The sequence below is a fragment of the Phacochoerus africanus genome, chromosome 11 (assembly GCF_016906955.1).
Source record: "Phacochoerus africanus isolate WHEZ1 chromosome 11, ROS_Pafr_v1, whole genome shotgun sequence".
Classification (NCBI taxonomy): Eukaryota; Metazoa; Chordata; class Mammalia; order Artiodactyla; family Suidae; genus Phacochoerus; species Phacochoerus africanus.
Window position 1 is genome coordinate 84,430,043 of NC_062554.1, and position 14,274 is coordinate 84,444,316.

Sequence of the window (14,274 nt, forward strand, 5' to 3'; positions counted from 1 at the left end):
TGTTGTTGTTATTGTTGTTGTTGTTGTTGTTGTTGCTATTTCTTGGGCCGCTCCCGTGGCATATGGAGGTTCCCAGGCTCGGGGTTGAATCGGAGCTGTAGCCACCGGCCTATGCCAGACCCACAGCAACGTGGGATCCGAGCCGCATCTGCAACCTACACCACAGCTCACGGCAACGCCGGATCCTTAACCCACTGAGCAAGGGCAGGGACCGAACCCGCAATCTCATGGTTCCTAGTCGGATTCGTTAACCACTGCGCCACGACGGGAACTCCTGTCGTAATTTTTAATTCTAGTGATAAAATCCAGAGCAACTAAAAAAGTTTCGCTCAACATCCTGTCACAAAAATGTTCTATGAAACAATTTTTCCTAGAAAACAAATTGATAATATTATGACATACAAATAGATTCATCATCATTATATAATAACTAATTATGAAGATTTTTAAATATACTTGGCAATGTGTTAGTCATTTTATATATGCTTTATTGCTCTCATCATATATTTCTAATCATGATTATTATTATTCACAGTAGACTTATATTATTATTGAACAGAGTAGCCACAAAATATTTGTTCACTGAGTAAGGAAACCTGGAAAGGACTGTTATTTAATATTTGATTAATTATTAATTTATGCTCCTATATGTCAGGAAGGATGAATTTCTGTTATATTAACAGATAATATCATCATTAAGTGAATGAGAACATGCACAATTTGTAGAAGACTGTTTTAAATAGATTCTCAAGCTCTTAGTAAAGGGTTCACTTTGGGTAGGGAGTTGCTTTGATTTTATTTTGCTCTAGCCTCCTTTACTTTGATCTAGCCTTCTTTAGTTAGTAGCCCAGTAGTTTTTTAATTCTTGAACCTACAGTTGATTACTTATTCAATTCTTTTATGATTCCCCAGTGTTCTTTTGCATCCCACTCTTCACTCCTTTTTCTTTTCCTGGTCATATGTATGTGGGGAAGGCTTTGGATCTAGCTGGCATAGGAGAAGAAAGAACAACAGAGGGTCAAATATTTACAAAATAATTAGAACTTTTAAATAGCCCAGGGTAAATCATTCTCAAAGTAACTTCCTTATTAAAAAATATTCCAGTTCTTTTCCATCTTAAAGTGTCAATAACAATAAAAAATAAGGTTATTTTACTGTCTTCTATGTGTCAGGCATTTTTCTGTCATTTTACAATGATGCAATTTAATCTTCAAAAGTATCCTCTGAGGGAGTAATGTAACCTAATAACTGAGAAAAGGTTGCTATTGAAAAATCTGTGACTAGAATATAATTAATGTGTTGTATTCAGAATATATAATATCTTATTTAATAAGAAAGAACAAATACTAATATAAAATAATATAATAAAGAAATATGAATATATCACAATTTGGGGCCCATCTTAATTTTTTTTTATTTTTTTCTGTTACTATTAAGTGATACTTTGAGGAAAAAATCCTTAAAAACTATTTGAGATGCTTTTCTTTCTTTACCCTATGGAGTGTATGTTTTCTCTTTCTGCTACCTGAAACAGATAGGATGACTGGAGCTCTAGCAAATATCTTGAGTTATAAAGTCATATTAAGAATGGAAATATTGTACTAAATATCATAGAGCAAGAAAAAAAGACCCCTGCTCATTAATGATATTATGAAACCTCCATATTAGCCTAAATCTTCCTAACTCCTGACTTTTTCATTTGAAATAGAAATATAATTCTATTATAAGCAACTCTAGTATCATTTTTGGGTTTTCTATTATATAGAAATAAATTTAGATCCCTAATTCTAAGTGCTTTAATATTTTATATATTTAGGTGCTTATACCTTATTTTACAGTAAGCTCACAGGCACATTAATGGCTATTAGGCATAGTAGAATAGTATCAGATTTTTGTTTCAGATTTTACTGACTACAAATTAGAAGTTTTTTTTTTTTAATATCGGATGCAGAAAACCATATAGGAAGTTTTTATAGTCATACAAGGAAAAGATGATGAAATCTCAGTCTAGGAAAGCTGTACTTGGCATGTGGGGGAAGGAAGAGGAGATTAAAAAAATACCTCAGATATAAAACTGTCAAGAATATACAATTGACTGAAATTGGATTATAAGAGAGAATGCGAAAGTTTTAACAACTCTTGAGTTTCTAAAACTAGTAGGGCAACCAGTAGAGTTAGTGAACATTGAGATAAATGTCGATGGGAAAGTTTAACTTTGCACATTTTGAATTTAGGTTATTTATGTAAAAGCTGAGTGGATATGTGCAGGATGTAACTGGATAATAAGACTGTTACTGTTGCCTAACAGAGGAATTCTGTTTAGCAGGGTGTGTGTGTGTGTGTGTGTGTGTGTGTGAGAGAGAGAGAGAGAGCAGAATGAGAGGGAAAGGGAGAAGGTTAGATGAGGAAAAAAATGATCAATTAGAAGACAGAGTGGGAAAATTAATAAGCAAATAATATAATTCTGGTGATCCTTAAAATTTAATGGTTGGTGGAGGAAAACGTTATACTAAGGAGACAGATAAGCAAAAGTGAATGAGGATCAAAGGTATCCAAGAGTCATTTTAAGAAATATATTTCAAGAAGAATAATAAAATGTGTTCAGTGCAACAGGTAATCATTGAATTGGGCAATGAAGAAGTTGTTATTCTTAATAAACACTTCATTTGAGTTAGTGTTGGGTTGGGGCAATATTACAGTAGATTAGGAGTGAATGGTAAGTGAAGATAGTTGACCATTCTTTAGGGATGCTTACATGAGAAGTAAAAGGCAACATTCAGTAACAGCAAAATATAGATTAGAAGATGATGAAATGACAACTGATTAAAAAAATAAGAGGATTGAAGTGTCATATTAAATAATGGACTAAGAACGTTTGGAGTGACATCAAAATGATGTCCACATCCTAGTTCCAAAGAAATTGAGTCGTGGTTTTTGCTGTTTTAAAGAGAGAGTAGCGACTCAATATAAATTATTATTATTATTATTATTATTATTATTATTATTATTATTATTTTGTCTTTCTGCTTTTTCTAGGGCTGCTCTCGCGGCATGTGGAAGTTCCCAGGCTAGGGGTCTAAACGGAGCTGTAGCCACCAGGCTACGCCAGAGCCACAGCAACGGGGGATCTGAGCCATGTCTGCAACGTACACCACAGCTCACAGCAATGCCAGATCCTTAACCCACTGAGCAAGGGCAGGGATCAAACCAGCAATCTCATGGTTCCTAGTCGGATTTGTTAACAACTGCACCACGACAGGAACTCCTCAATATAAATTTTAAGTTCTGTGTGGTAATGGATGAGGTTATGTAGACAGGAGATGATGAATAAGGTACTTTGGTTGGATTTTGTATCAATGAAAGAAAAATGAAATAAATCAAAAGAAGATAATGAAGCAGATGATTGGTCCACTAATGTATTTTCATACTTCTGTAAGCACTTAGGAAAATGATACACCAGTCACATCTGCACTTTTTCAGTTAGCATATAGATCCAAGAACAGACTCTAAGTTACCGTGAAGCCAGCAAGCCCATGCAAATGTTGTAACTCACGTTTTTGAATTTCACCATTTCCCAAAGCAAGTTGACCCAATGATCTATATTTAGTGGTGATTTTTATTCCCAGATGTTGAAAACAGCTTCTTTGCTGGCAGTTGGTCCTTGAGGATGCATTTTCCCTAAGCTTTAAATAGTATACTTTAGGGAATTGGTATTACCCAAGATATAAAAAGATTAATAAGGATTTAAAATTAAATAACTCCAGTAATTCCTTTAATGGATGTGCATCCAAACTGTTTCCTTGGTTAATATTATAGTGGCTTATTTATCACCACATTCCTAGCAGATAAGTTTGTGACCATAGGGTTTCAGTCATAATGCAGTGCTGAGACCAAGGCCTTATTTCTTGGCACAGCATGAGTAACCTTGCATAAGTCCATGTGTGAGTCTTTGGAGAGCCTATCCCCTTCGATCCCCTGTGTAAAGTCTCTTTTTAAAGACATCTGAATTTTATCTGTGTCTTTCTGGCTTTCATTGAAAATGTTTATTCAATTCAATGTGAGAGAATTGAACTCTCGACAAGGAGCATGATGAATTTTCTAATTCAAACTGGGTACCAAGAGGTGGCCTGTCATCATTTTCCTTTTGTTGCACTGAAAAAAAAATAGCCAATGAGTCTCCTTGAGAGCAGTTCCCACTTCTGTTTCAAGTTCCCCCATCAAGTCATTAAACATTCTCTGGGTTTTGTCAACAGCCTGGTAAACATCCAGAGAAAGAATCAAAATAAGATCGTTTATTTAACATTCTTCTCCTCCAACTGCTGATTAGAATAAATAGTTTGGATAAAACTCCTATCTGATCCAACAATCACAATAAGAAAGCATTTAGCTATTGGAGAAGTTTAGATTGAGTTAGAAATACTTTAAACAGCAAAGAATTTTTTGTACACTTTGTTATTTTCTTTATCTTCAACTCATCTTGTTAGAGCAATGTCAGAGCTAAACATTAATGTTGAATAACTACTGAGAAAGCTCCTTAGAATCTAAGTAAAAATGTAGGCACTGATTTCCAGAACAACCTATAGAATGGAAAGCCTCAAACTCAATTTTCCATTTTAAGTCACTGAAAGAAGTTAGGTCTAGCTAGCTATTTCTGAGAACTGCCTTTTCAGACTTTAGGTAAAATATGTGCTGATTTTACTTATCTCTAGAGAACCCAATAACTTTGCCAAAAGGGAAAAATGTTTCTAATTATCAGAAAGACTTTTAGGCTTGTAGGAGGTCAGACATAAAACTATGATGTCTCATTTTTACATCTCCATGCAGGGTTTTTCAAGAAAATATGTTGTAGGGAGTTCTTGTGGTTTAGCAAGTTTAGAACCCGACATAATGTCTGTGAGAATGTGGATTTAATCCCTGGTCTAGCTCAGTGGGTTAAGGATCTAGCGTTGTGGCAAGCTATGGCTTAGGTCACAGATGCAACTCAAATCCTTTGTTGCTGTGGCTGTGGCGCAGGACTCAACTGCAGCTCTGATTTGAAAAAAAAGAAAATATGTTGTAATCCTACTAAATAAAGATTTGACAAAGTATGCTGCTGAGTATGTGAAAGACATATTACAGTCTCTTCTGACTTATAATGCCGATTTTAATAGAGTGGTTTTGTAGTTGTGGGTCAGTAAATTAAGCAATTAGCAGATCAGTTTCTTTCTTTCTTTCTTTTTTTTTTTTTTTTTTGGTATTTTTAGGGCCGAAGTTGCGGCATTTGGAGGTTCCCAGGCTAGGGGTCCAATCGGAGCTATAGCTGCTGGCCTATGCCACAGCCACAGCAATGCCAGATCGAAGCCGCATCTGCAACCTACGCCACAGCTCACGGCAATGCCGGATCCTTAACCCACTGAATGAGGCCAGGGATCAAACCCACAACCTCATGGTTCCTAGTCAGATTCATTAACCACTGAGCAACGACAGGAACTCCCAGATCAGTTTCTTAAAATACCATTCAAGATTTTACAGTAGTTCACAAAATCTCCTCTACCTCCATCTCCTACCAGCTTTCTCTTATTATCTATTCTATGTGCCAGATAAAAGAGTATAAATACATATCTTCAGGACTCTACACACTTCAGTGCATTTCTGTCTTTTCTCAGCCCTTTACTTCAAATGCTGTTTTCATTGTTTAAGGCTGATTATAATCCTTTTATTAGATATCTTTTGTGAATATCATACACACATATATGTATTTTTTTATTATTTGCATGTTAGGCCCTTTTTATTACACTGTACTTCTTTAAGGAATATTAATAATACCTGCCTATTCTTTCTTTTGTTTACATTTACCCGTTAATACTTTTATTTTTAACCTTTATCTACTATTACTTTATGAAAATCTTTGTAAAAGAGCAAATGCTAGTTTTATTTTTCTCAAATTTTAATTGAGAAATTTAACCTATCCATATATTTTTATAGTTAGTATCCAAGTTTATTCCTAATTCTGTCATCTTATTTGCTTTCTGTTTTTAATTTTTAATGTAAGTTTTCTCCCTCCTATCTTTTGCTACTTAAGCATTTTTTTCTCTGCACTTAGCTTTAGTAATATGGAGACTTTATTTTTTCAGCTTTATTGAGGTTTAATTTATAAATATATAAGCTATTTAAAGTATACAATAGTATGCCTTGATATATGCGTATATTGTTAAAGGATTTGCACTTTGAGTTTAATTAACAAATCCATCAAGTCACATATTTAACTTTTTTTTGTTGGTGAGAATATTTATGTTCTATTTTTTTAATACATTTCAATTTTACAATACGGTGGTATCAGCTGTGGTCACCACACCAGAATTACATCCTTAGACCTCACTCACCTTATACCTGAAAGTTTTTACCCTTTTACTAACCTCTCTCTATTCCCCACCCCCACCCCTGGCAACCACTTTTCTACTTTCTGTTTCTGTAAGTTTGACATTTTTTTCTTCATAGTCTACACAAGTGTTAAGTGATACTGAGCAGTACTTGTTCTTTTCTGTCTTATTTCATTTAACATAATGTCCTCCAGATTTGTCCATGATGTCAAAAATGGCAGAATTTCCTTTTTTTTTTTTTTTTTGTCTTTTTAGGGCCACACCTGCATCACATGGAGCTTCCCAGGCTAAGGGTCCACTAGGACCTGTAGCTGCCAGAGCCATAGCGGGATCTGAGCCATGCAGGATCTGAGCCTCCTCTGCAACCTATACCACAGCTCAGGGCAATGCTGATCCTTAACCCACTGAGCGAGGCCAGGGATCAAACCCGCGTCCTGATGGATGCTAGTCGGGTTCATTAACTGCTGAGCTATGACAGAAACTCCAGAATTTCCTTTTTAAAAGGCTGAATAATATTCTAGCAAGTGAACAATGCTTCACTTAATATGAGGCTATAGATATCTTTTTGATATAATGGTTACATTTCCTTTGTATACAGATGCAGGAAAGGGATTTCTGAATCCTCTAGTAATTCCATTTTTATTTTTTTTTGAGGAAACTCCATATTGTTTTCCACACTAATTTTACCAGTGTGCATTTCACCAACAGTGTATAAGCTCCTTATTCTCCACATCTTTGCCAGCATTAGTTATCTCTTTTCTTTTTGATAATAGCCATCATAATAGGTATGAGGTGTGCTTTTGGTTTGCATTTCACTGATGACTCGTGATATTGAACACCTTTTCATGTACCTATTAGCATTTATGTTTTGTCTTTGGAAATATGTTTATTTGGGTCCTTTGCCCTGTTTTTATTGCATTATTTATTTTTTTGCTATTGAGTTGAATGTATTCTTTTTATATTTTGCATATTACCCTTTATCAGATATGTGGTTCACAAATATTTTTTCCCATACCATAGGGTCACCTTTTTTATTTTGTTAACAATTTCCTTTGCTGAGCAGAAGTTTTGTTTTGTTTAGTTTTGTTTTAATGTAGTCCTACTTGTTTATTTCTGCTTCAGTTGCCTTTGGTGCCAAATCCAAAAAAAAGATCCTTGCCAAAGACAATGTTAAGGAGCTTACCCATGTGTTTTCTTTAGGAGTTTTATGGTTTCAGGTTTTAAGACTATCATCTATTTGAGCTGATTTTTATGTATGATATAAGATAGGGTTCAATTTGTTTCTTTTGCCTGTGTCTGTCTAGTTTTTCCATCACCATTTAATGAAGAGAATATTCTTTCTCCATTACACATGCTTGGTTCCTTTGTCAAAAACTAATTGACTGTATGTGTATGGGTTTATTTCTATGCCCCCTATTTTTTCCATTTGTCTATGTGTCTGTTTTTATGCCAGTACTATATACCATGTTGATTACTGTAGTTCTGTAATAAATATAATTTTAATTCAGTTGTGATGCCTCCAACTCAGTTCTTTTCTTTCAAGATTGCTTTGGCAATTTGAGATCTTTGTAGTTCAGTAAAGTGGATACTTTAGATTCTGCTTCTTATTAAGTTGCAGTTACTTTTTAGTTACTAGAATACATTTTAAACACACCAAAAATGTTTATTTAGTACTTTTTTCTTAATTAGAGTAATAATACTTGAATTCTTTCTGTGTTGCATTACCAACCTGGTGGTTGCATTCCAGAAGGGAAAAACTCCATGGGTGAGGTTTTCGGTGGTTTTGCGTTATTTTACCTGACAGTTTTAAAACATACTCAAAGAGATAAATGAAACCCCTTATACATATCATTTAAATTCAAATAAAACAACTACAGCTATTATTATCATCCTTTTTTACTTAAGAATATTTATACTCATGTTTTTCTAATTATCAGTGTCAGTAATGAAAAATAATATATTTTGTAAAAATGATAATTTTAGTGCAGTTTTCTTTTACTCTTATTAAAATATTTGTTAATATACACATATTAATGTTAAATTTTTATTTATATTATATATAATAATAATGTAAGAAACTTGTGGATACACATTATTGTAAAATCTCTGCAGTTATTCTTAATTCTTTCTTTCATGGTTTTGTGGTGTACCACAATTTTTTTCATATTATTTTCCACACTTGAGATTTTGTATTATTTTCCAACCTCCTGTAGCATGTATCAGCTTTTGGATAGCTTTACCAGAAAAGTATGTTGGTGGCATCCTTCCTAATCCCTTGTATGTCTGATAATGTCTACTTGTTCATCTTGCGCATAAATGAATTTGGTCATAGAATTTTAACCACACATTGAAAATGTAACACATTGCTTTCTGGAAGATAAACAATTTCTGTGTCTGGATGCTTGTAATATTTGAAACTTTTATGCTAAAATTCAGAAATTTCATGAGATTGTGTATAGATAACAGCTTTCTTGTCTTATTTTTCCTAAAACTTGAAAATTTCTTCTACTATGAATATCATTTTCTACAAATCAATCTTCAGTTGCCTCTAACTTTTGCCTTTATCAAGTGTGTTATCTTTTCTTATTTTCTATTAAATACATTGAAATTCTTTGGTCTGTCATAATATGTCTTAATTGTCTACATTTTAATCCTTTTCTTCTGTGTTGTGAGAGACTTTCTGAAACTTGATCTGTTTAATTTACTCCACTTTCTACAATGCCATATATGTTTTCTATCATCTCTTTTAAAGTGTTAAATTCAGCAGCCACATTTTCCATTTTCACACATCTTTCTCTGATATTATACTTTATCTTCATGCTTGCCTGCTGTAGTTACATAGTTATCGCATTCTCAGATTTTCTTGAGAGGCTCTCCTTTCTCTAAAAAAGAATAATAACAATATATACTGCTGAATTTCATATTGTTCTCCTTCACATGCAGAATATTGCTACTAGGGGGAAGGAAGGATAATGAAGTGGTAGATTCTTTACTATTTGAAGTCAACTATTGTCTTATTTTCAGTATTTTTAGCAAAAAGTCTTTAGTTTCTTTTAGGAGGGCCTTACCATTCTCCAGTTTCCAGCTCTGGTTATAGGTGTTTCTCTGTATTTATAATGCACCATTTATAATCTATCTATCGTACTCTAATAATCTTACTCATTGGGAAAATAGCCTTTGGTGACATTTCTATGACTGTTTCTGACATTTTCCTCCAAATATTTCGCTATTTCTTCAGGATATTTTCATTCCACATAGTGCTTTAGCCTTCTATCACCTGTCACCAGAAATATTTTAATGGTCTCCATTATCTCTTCCTCTAAACCATTATGCAGGTTAATTTCAAACTGGATGTTGACATTCTCTTATTCCACTGAGCCTTGAGGCATTTGCATAATCCTTTCCCATTTTCCCTCCTCCAATTTTAGATGGGAGAAAAAAAGATTAATTTAATAGTAAACCCAAAATCATTTAGAAATCTCTCTAAAATACTTATTTCATCACATAATTCTCCTGGCTCAAAAACTGTCAATGCATCTAAGATACCTATGGGATAAAATGTAAACATTGTAATTTATCATTCAAGGTTAGTCATAGTATGCTTTTGGAATAGGTTTTCTAGTCCCAGCTCATGTATCTCTTCAGTTTTTTTTTTTTCTGTAATGAGATTGTTTCATTTTTTCCAGTTAAACCATGTAAAATTATAACTACATATTTTCCCTCATACTGTATCATAGATCTGAAATGCCTTGTATGTTTTCAGTAAACTTTCTCCATTATTTTATTCCTAGCTGAAGACTTACTTCTTTTATTGAATTATCTAAAGCCGTAGTAGCTTATATACCATTTTCTTTCCTGTGTTACTCATGTTAGTGGTTAATTATTGTTGAATATTTTATCATACATGAAACGAGGAGTTGTCTTTTCTATATATATCTCTTCTACTTAGGTAATACCTTGAGAAATGGCACTTAGCATTAATACTGTTTAATCTTCATTTTACCTCCAACATTTTTTACGTAATAATAGTACTCAACAAATGCTGTGTAAAGGTATAAATAAACAGGGAAAACAGAACAAAAACCTAGTATTTGGCTTTCATTTTAAGGTATTTCACACATTCTTAGGGAAAGAGTCTGAAATTCTCAGTGAAAAGTTCAACTAAGTTAAAGTTTAATCAAGTTTTTAAAATAAAGTTTAAATTATTTTAAAAGAAAATGAGACCACAGTCACAGGGTATTTAGAATGGCCTTCAATGGTATGATTTCTCTGGAGAGATAATATTACCTCATCATGGAGGAAGAATGGTGAAATGGGCTTTGAAATGAGATAACTCTGAGTTCAGTTCTTTACTCTATCACTGTCTCATGGAGTCCTCTTGGGCCGTTTTCTAATTCCACTTTACGATTTCTTCATTCATGAAATGGGAATAATATTGGCCCATGAATGATATATCAGGAAATTAAGTGAAGACTAAATGTTCAAAATATAGAAGTGCAGTGTATACCAAATAGAAGATAATGAAAATCTAATTTGTTGAGTATGTTTCTATCACCTTAAAATATATTAATTCATCTGTTGTACCTTGGTGAAATAAATTGTATTATTACCTCAATTAAAGATGTAAAAACAGAGAGACAGGATAAGTAATTTCCCAAGATTGTATAGTTAAAGAAAAAGTGGCAGTACCAGAAAATTCATGTTGTGTGTATCTAGAGCCCAGAATCATTCTGTCACCAAGATGTATAGAGATTCTTGGTATCTATTCCTATCCATTTTGATTCATTCTGGCAGCCAGATCTCCCATAAGTTACTTAACCTTCTTTTGCAGAACTGTTGTAAGCCTGTTGGGATGTTAATGGGAAACGATAATCCTCTGTTTCCCTTGAGATGTGAACACGAGATAGGGGGCTTTAAGAAAATATATCACATTACTACCAAAAGTCATAAAATTCTTTTCTGGAGATTTTCAACAGTATTATTTGGAATGGTTAGAGTATTTCTGGATGAATTTTATAACATTTCACAGTCCCTTTTGAGCCTTATTTTCTTATAATTTGATTTTCTAAATCCATTGATGTATGGTACAGATAAGTTTTCCTTCATATGGAAATGAAATAGCTAGTATCCTAAGTGGGAAGAATTCATCTTTCTAAATTAGACTTTTTATATGTGTATTTTTAGAAAATGTTTAAAATTTTTATTATATATACATTTTAATGAGACTATATCTTTATATAGTTGACAAGGGGACTGCATTCCAACAAAGTTTAAAACATTTAATTTTCAAAATCCTTTTCATGGCTTTAATAGATTCTGTATATTTTAGTTAAAGTAATTAAATGGTCATCTTATAACATTCATAGCATAGACATATTAAGAGATACAGAGCAGCAAAGGAAAGAAAAAGTAAGTGACGGGATAGCAATGGAAGAGTAGCTCATTGGGCTTGAGACACTGCTGAATATGTATATATCCTAGCCCTAGTATGCATATCAGAACATGGTGACAGTTCCAAAGGCAGCTCACAGGATCAAGCTTTTGGATGTTGGGTGGTGTGAACATGAATGAGTGTGTTTTTTTTCTGGCTAGACAGACATTTCCTCTTTTGCCAAAGCCTTGTTGTTTGTGTGAAACATGAAATCCCTGTTCCCCGTGCTGTTATAGGCACCAGGAAGAAGTAGGAACATACTGGGAGCCAAATCTCTTTTAGAAAACCAGACCAGCTCTTGGAAAGAAGCCTCAAAATATTGAGTTAATCCTTGTGTAGAATATCATTCTTCTGTGGTTTGCATATCAGTTATTTATCCTGAAACTAAGGTAGGGAGATAGCACATTATAAAAAATTGAACTGAAGTGACCTTAAATGCTCATTTGGACCAAGTCTTCTGATACTGTCATAAAGCCAACAATAATAAAATCATGCAGGGTGGTGGCCAATCACCTTCCTCAATGCAAAGAGAAATATCACAGTTTTTCACTTGTGAGGCCATTCTTACATTTTGTCACCTTTCAATAATTAAATTTTTCTTACATAAATAGTGAATGTAGACACATAGGAGTTGGGGTATAACACAGAGGAAAGAAGTGGAAAAAATACTGTTTATGTAGTTTAGCATTAGGCACATAGACGATGTCAGTGAATACCAGTCATTTCCTTTTACAAGAATCCCCTCAGTAGCCCTTAAGTATTAATATTTTACCCATTTTCCAGAAAGGAAACTAAAACCTAACTACTTACAAATGATTGAGCTAGACTTGATTGATTTGACCACAGATGACACATAACAAGCCTTCCAACAACATCAGGATCTTTCTTGGATTGTACTGGCTTTCCCAGAGCTATGGAAAAGACCCCCTTTATGCCTGTTTAATTGGTGTAGTTTCTTCTTGAGATATCTGAGCAAACTTTTCTCTTCCAATGCATTATAAAGAAGTGCCTAAATGTTCGTGCCTCTGGAATTAGTCTGAACTTAAAGACAAGCTCTGTCAACAACTATTATGTAATATTGGAAATTACTTTAAAAGGTTTTCCTATAGCAAAAATTATACCTTGATTTTCTTCAATCTTAAATATGTATTTCTAACACATTTCCAGAACTTTGAACCACACTTTGTTGAGTAAGGTTATGAAGGGTTACACTATGCCTGCACATGGCATTTGAAGTCAATAAGGGAGTCCTGTCTACCATAGGGTAATAAACTCCTATGTTCTGAAACTCTCAAGTAATTTTAAACATGTCTTTTTTTTTCTTTTCTTTTTTTTTTTTAACAGAAATGTTTGCTTAGCTCAACAATCCTAAACTTTGGCAGTACCAAGGGAACTTTTACAAATTGCCCTTACATAGTCTACAGAGATTCTGCTTTAGTCAGGTTCATACAGGCCTGGGAATTAATATTTTTTAAAGCCTTCCAGAAGATTCTATCATGCAACCAAGACTGAGAACCACTGGAGAAGTGATATCAGCTTAATTAATATCTTTTCACTTCAGCTTATTTATCTTCCTCACATCACCCAAATGGTCCTAATTCTGAGGCAAAATAAAATAAGTGGCCATAATCCTCCAAGATTCTGAAATCAAATGTGTTTGAGAAATGCTGTGTACTGTACTTCTTATCCCTTTCTTAGAGCATGACTATGCATTTATTAAAGCCATGTAGGTTATCAGAATTTCTGTTGAATATGATCAGAATGCTAGAACTATGAACCTGTCAACAAGCTGATGGAAAAATGCTTTTTTGGCAGACATTTCTGTAGGTTTACAGATCTATATAGTGTGTTTAAAACCCATCCTACCAGTGAATATTTACCTAAGAGTTGCCATAATTTAATCTCTACTTATTCTGCATCTTGCCATCATAAAGCTGAATTTCTAAGTCTTGTAACAAAAAGGGGCAAAAAGCTTTCTCATAAAATATTGAAAATTTATAATATAATATTTTCAATAGCTATTGACTTGTAATTTTGACACAATAAATGCTTGTTAGAGGAAATTACATTTGATAAAAACAAGCAAACAAACAAAAAATAAAATAAAATAAAACCCACCCTTCCAAAAATGAACCAGTCTCTAGAGTTGACACCGAGAATAACATGGATAACAGAGTTTCCTGGACTGATTAAGGACGTGAGTATCAAGTTTGTATCAATGTAAAGCACATTAGTGATAAGATCTTTAATTAGTACTATTTCAGCTCTCATTTTTCTTGCCTGTCAATCAGAAAGTAAGAGAAAAATTTTAAAGTGATAAAAACACTAGGGACAGACGTTGGCTTTCCTAGCATCTGTTCAAGGAAGGAAAAGTGGTGTCTTCTGTACTTAGAGTAGGGCTCTGAATACAATCAGGACCTGCTGACAGATTTCTCCTTCACTTCACCCTTGAAACTAAGCCAGAAGCTGGGCTTCAAAGTATAT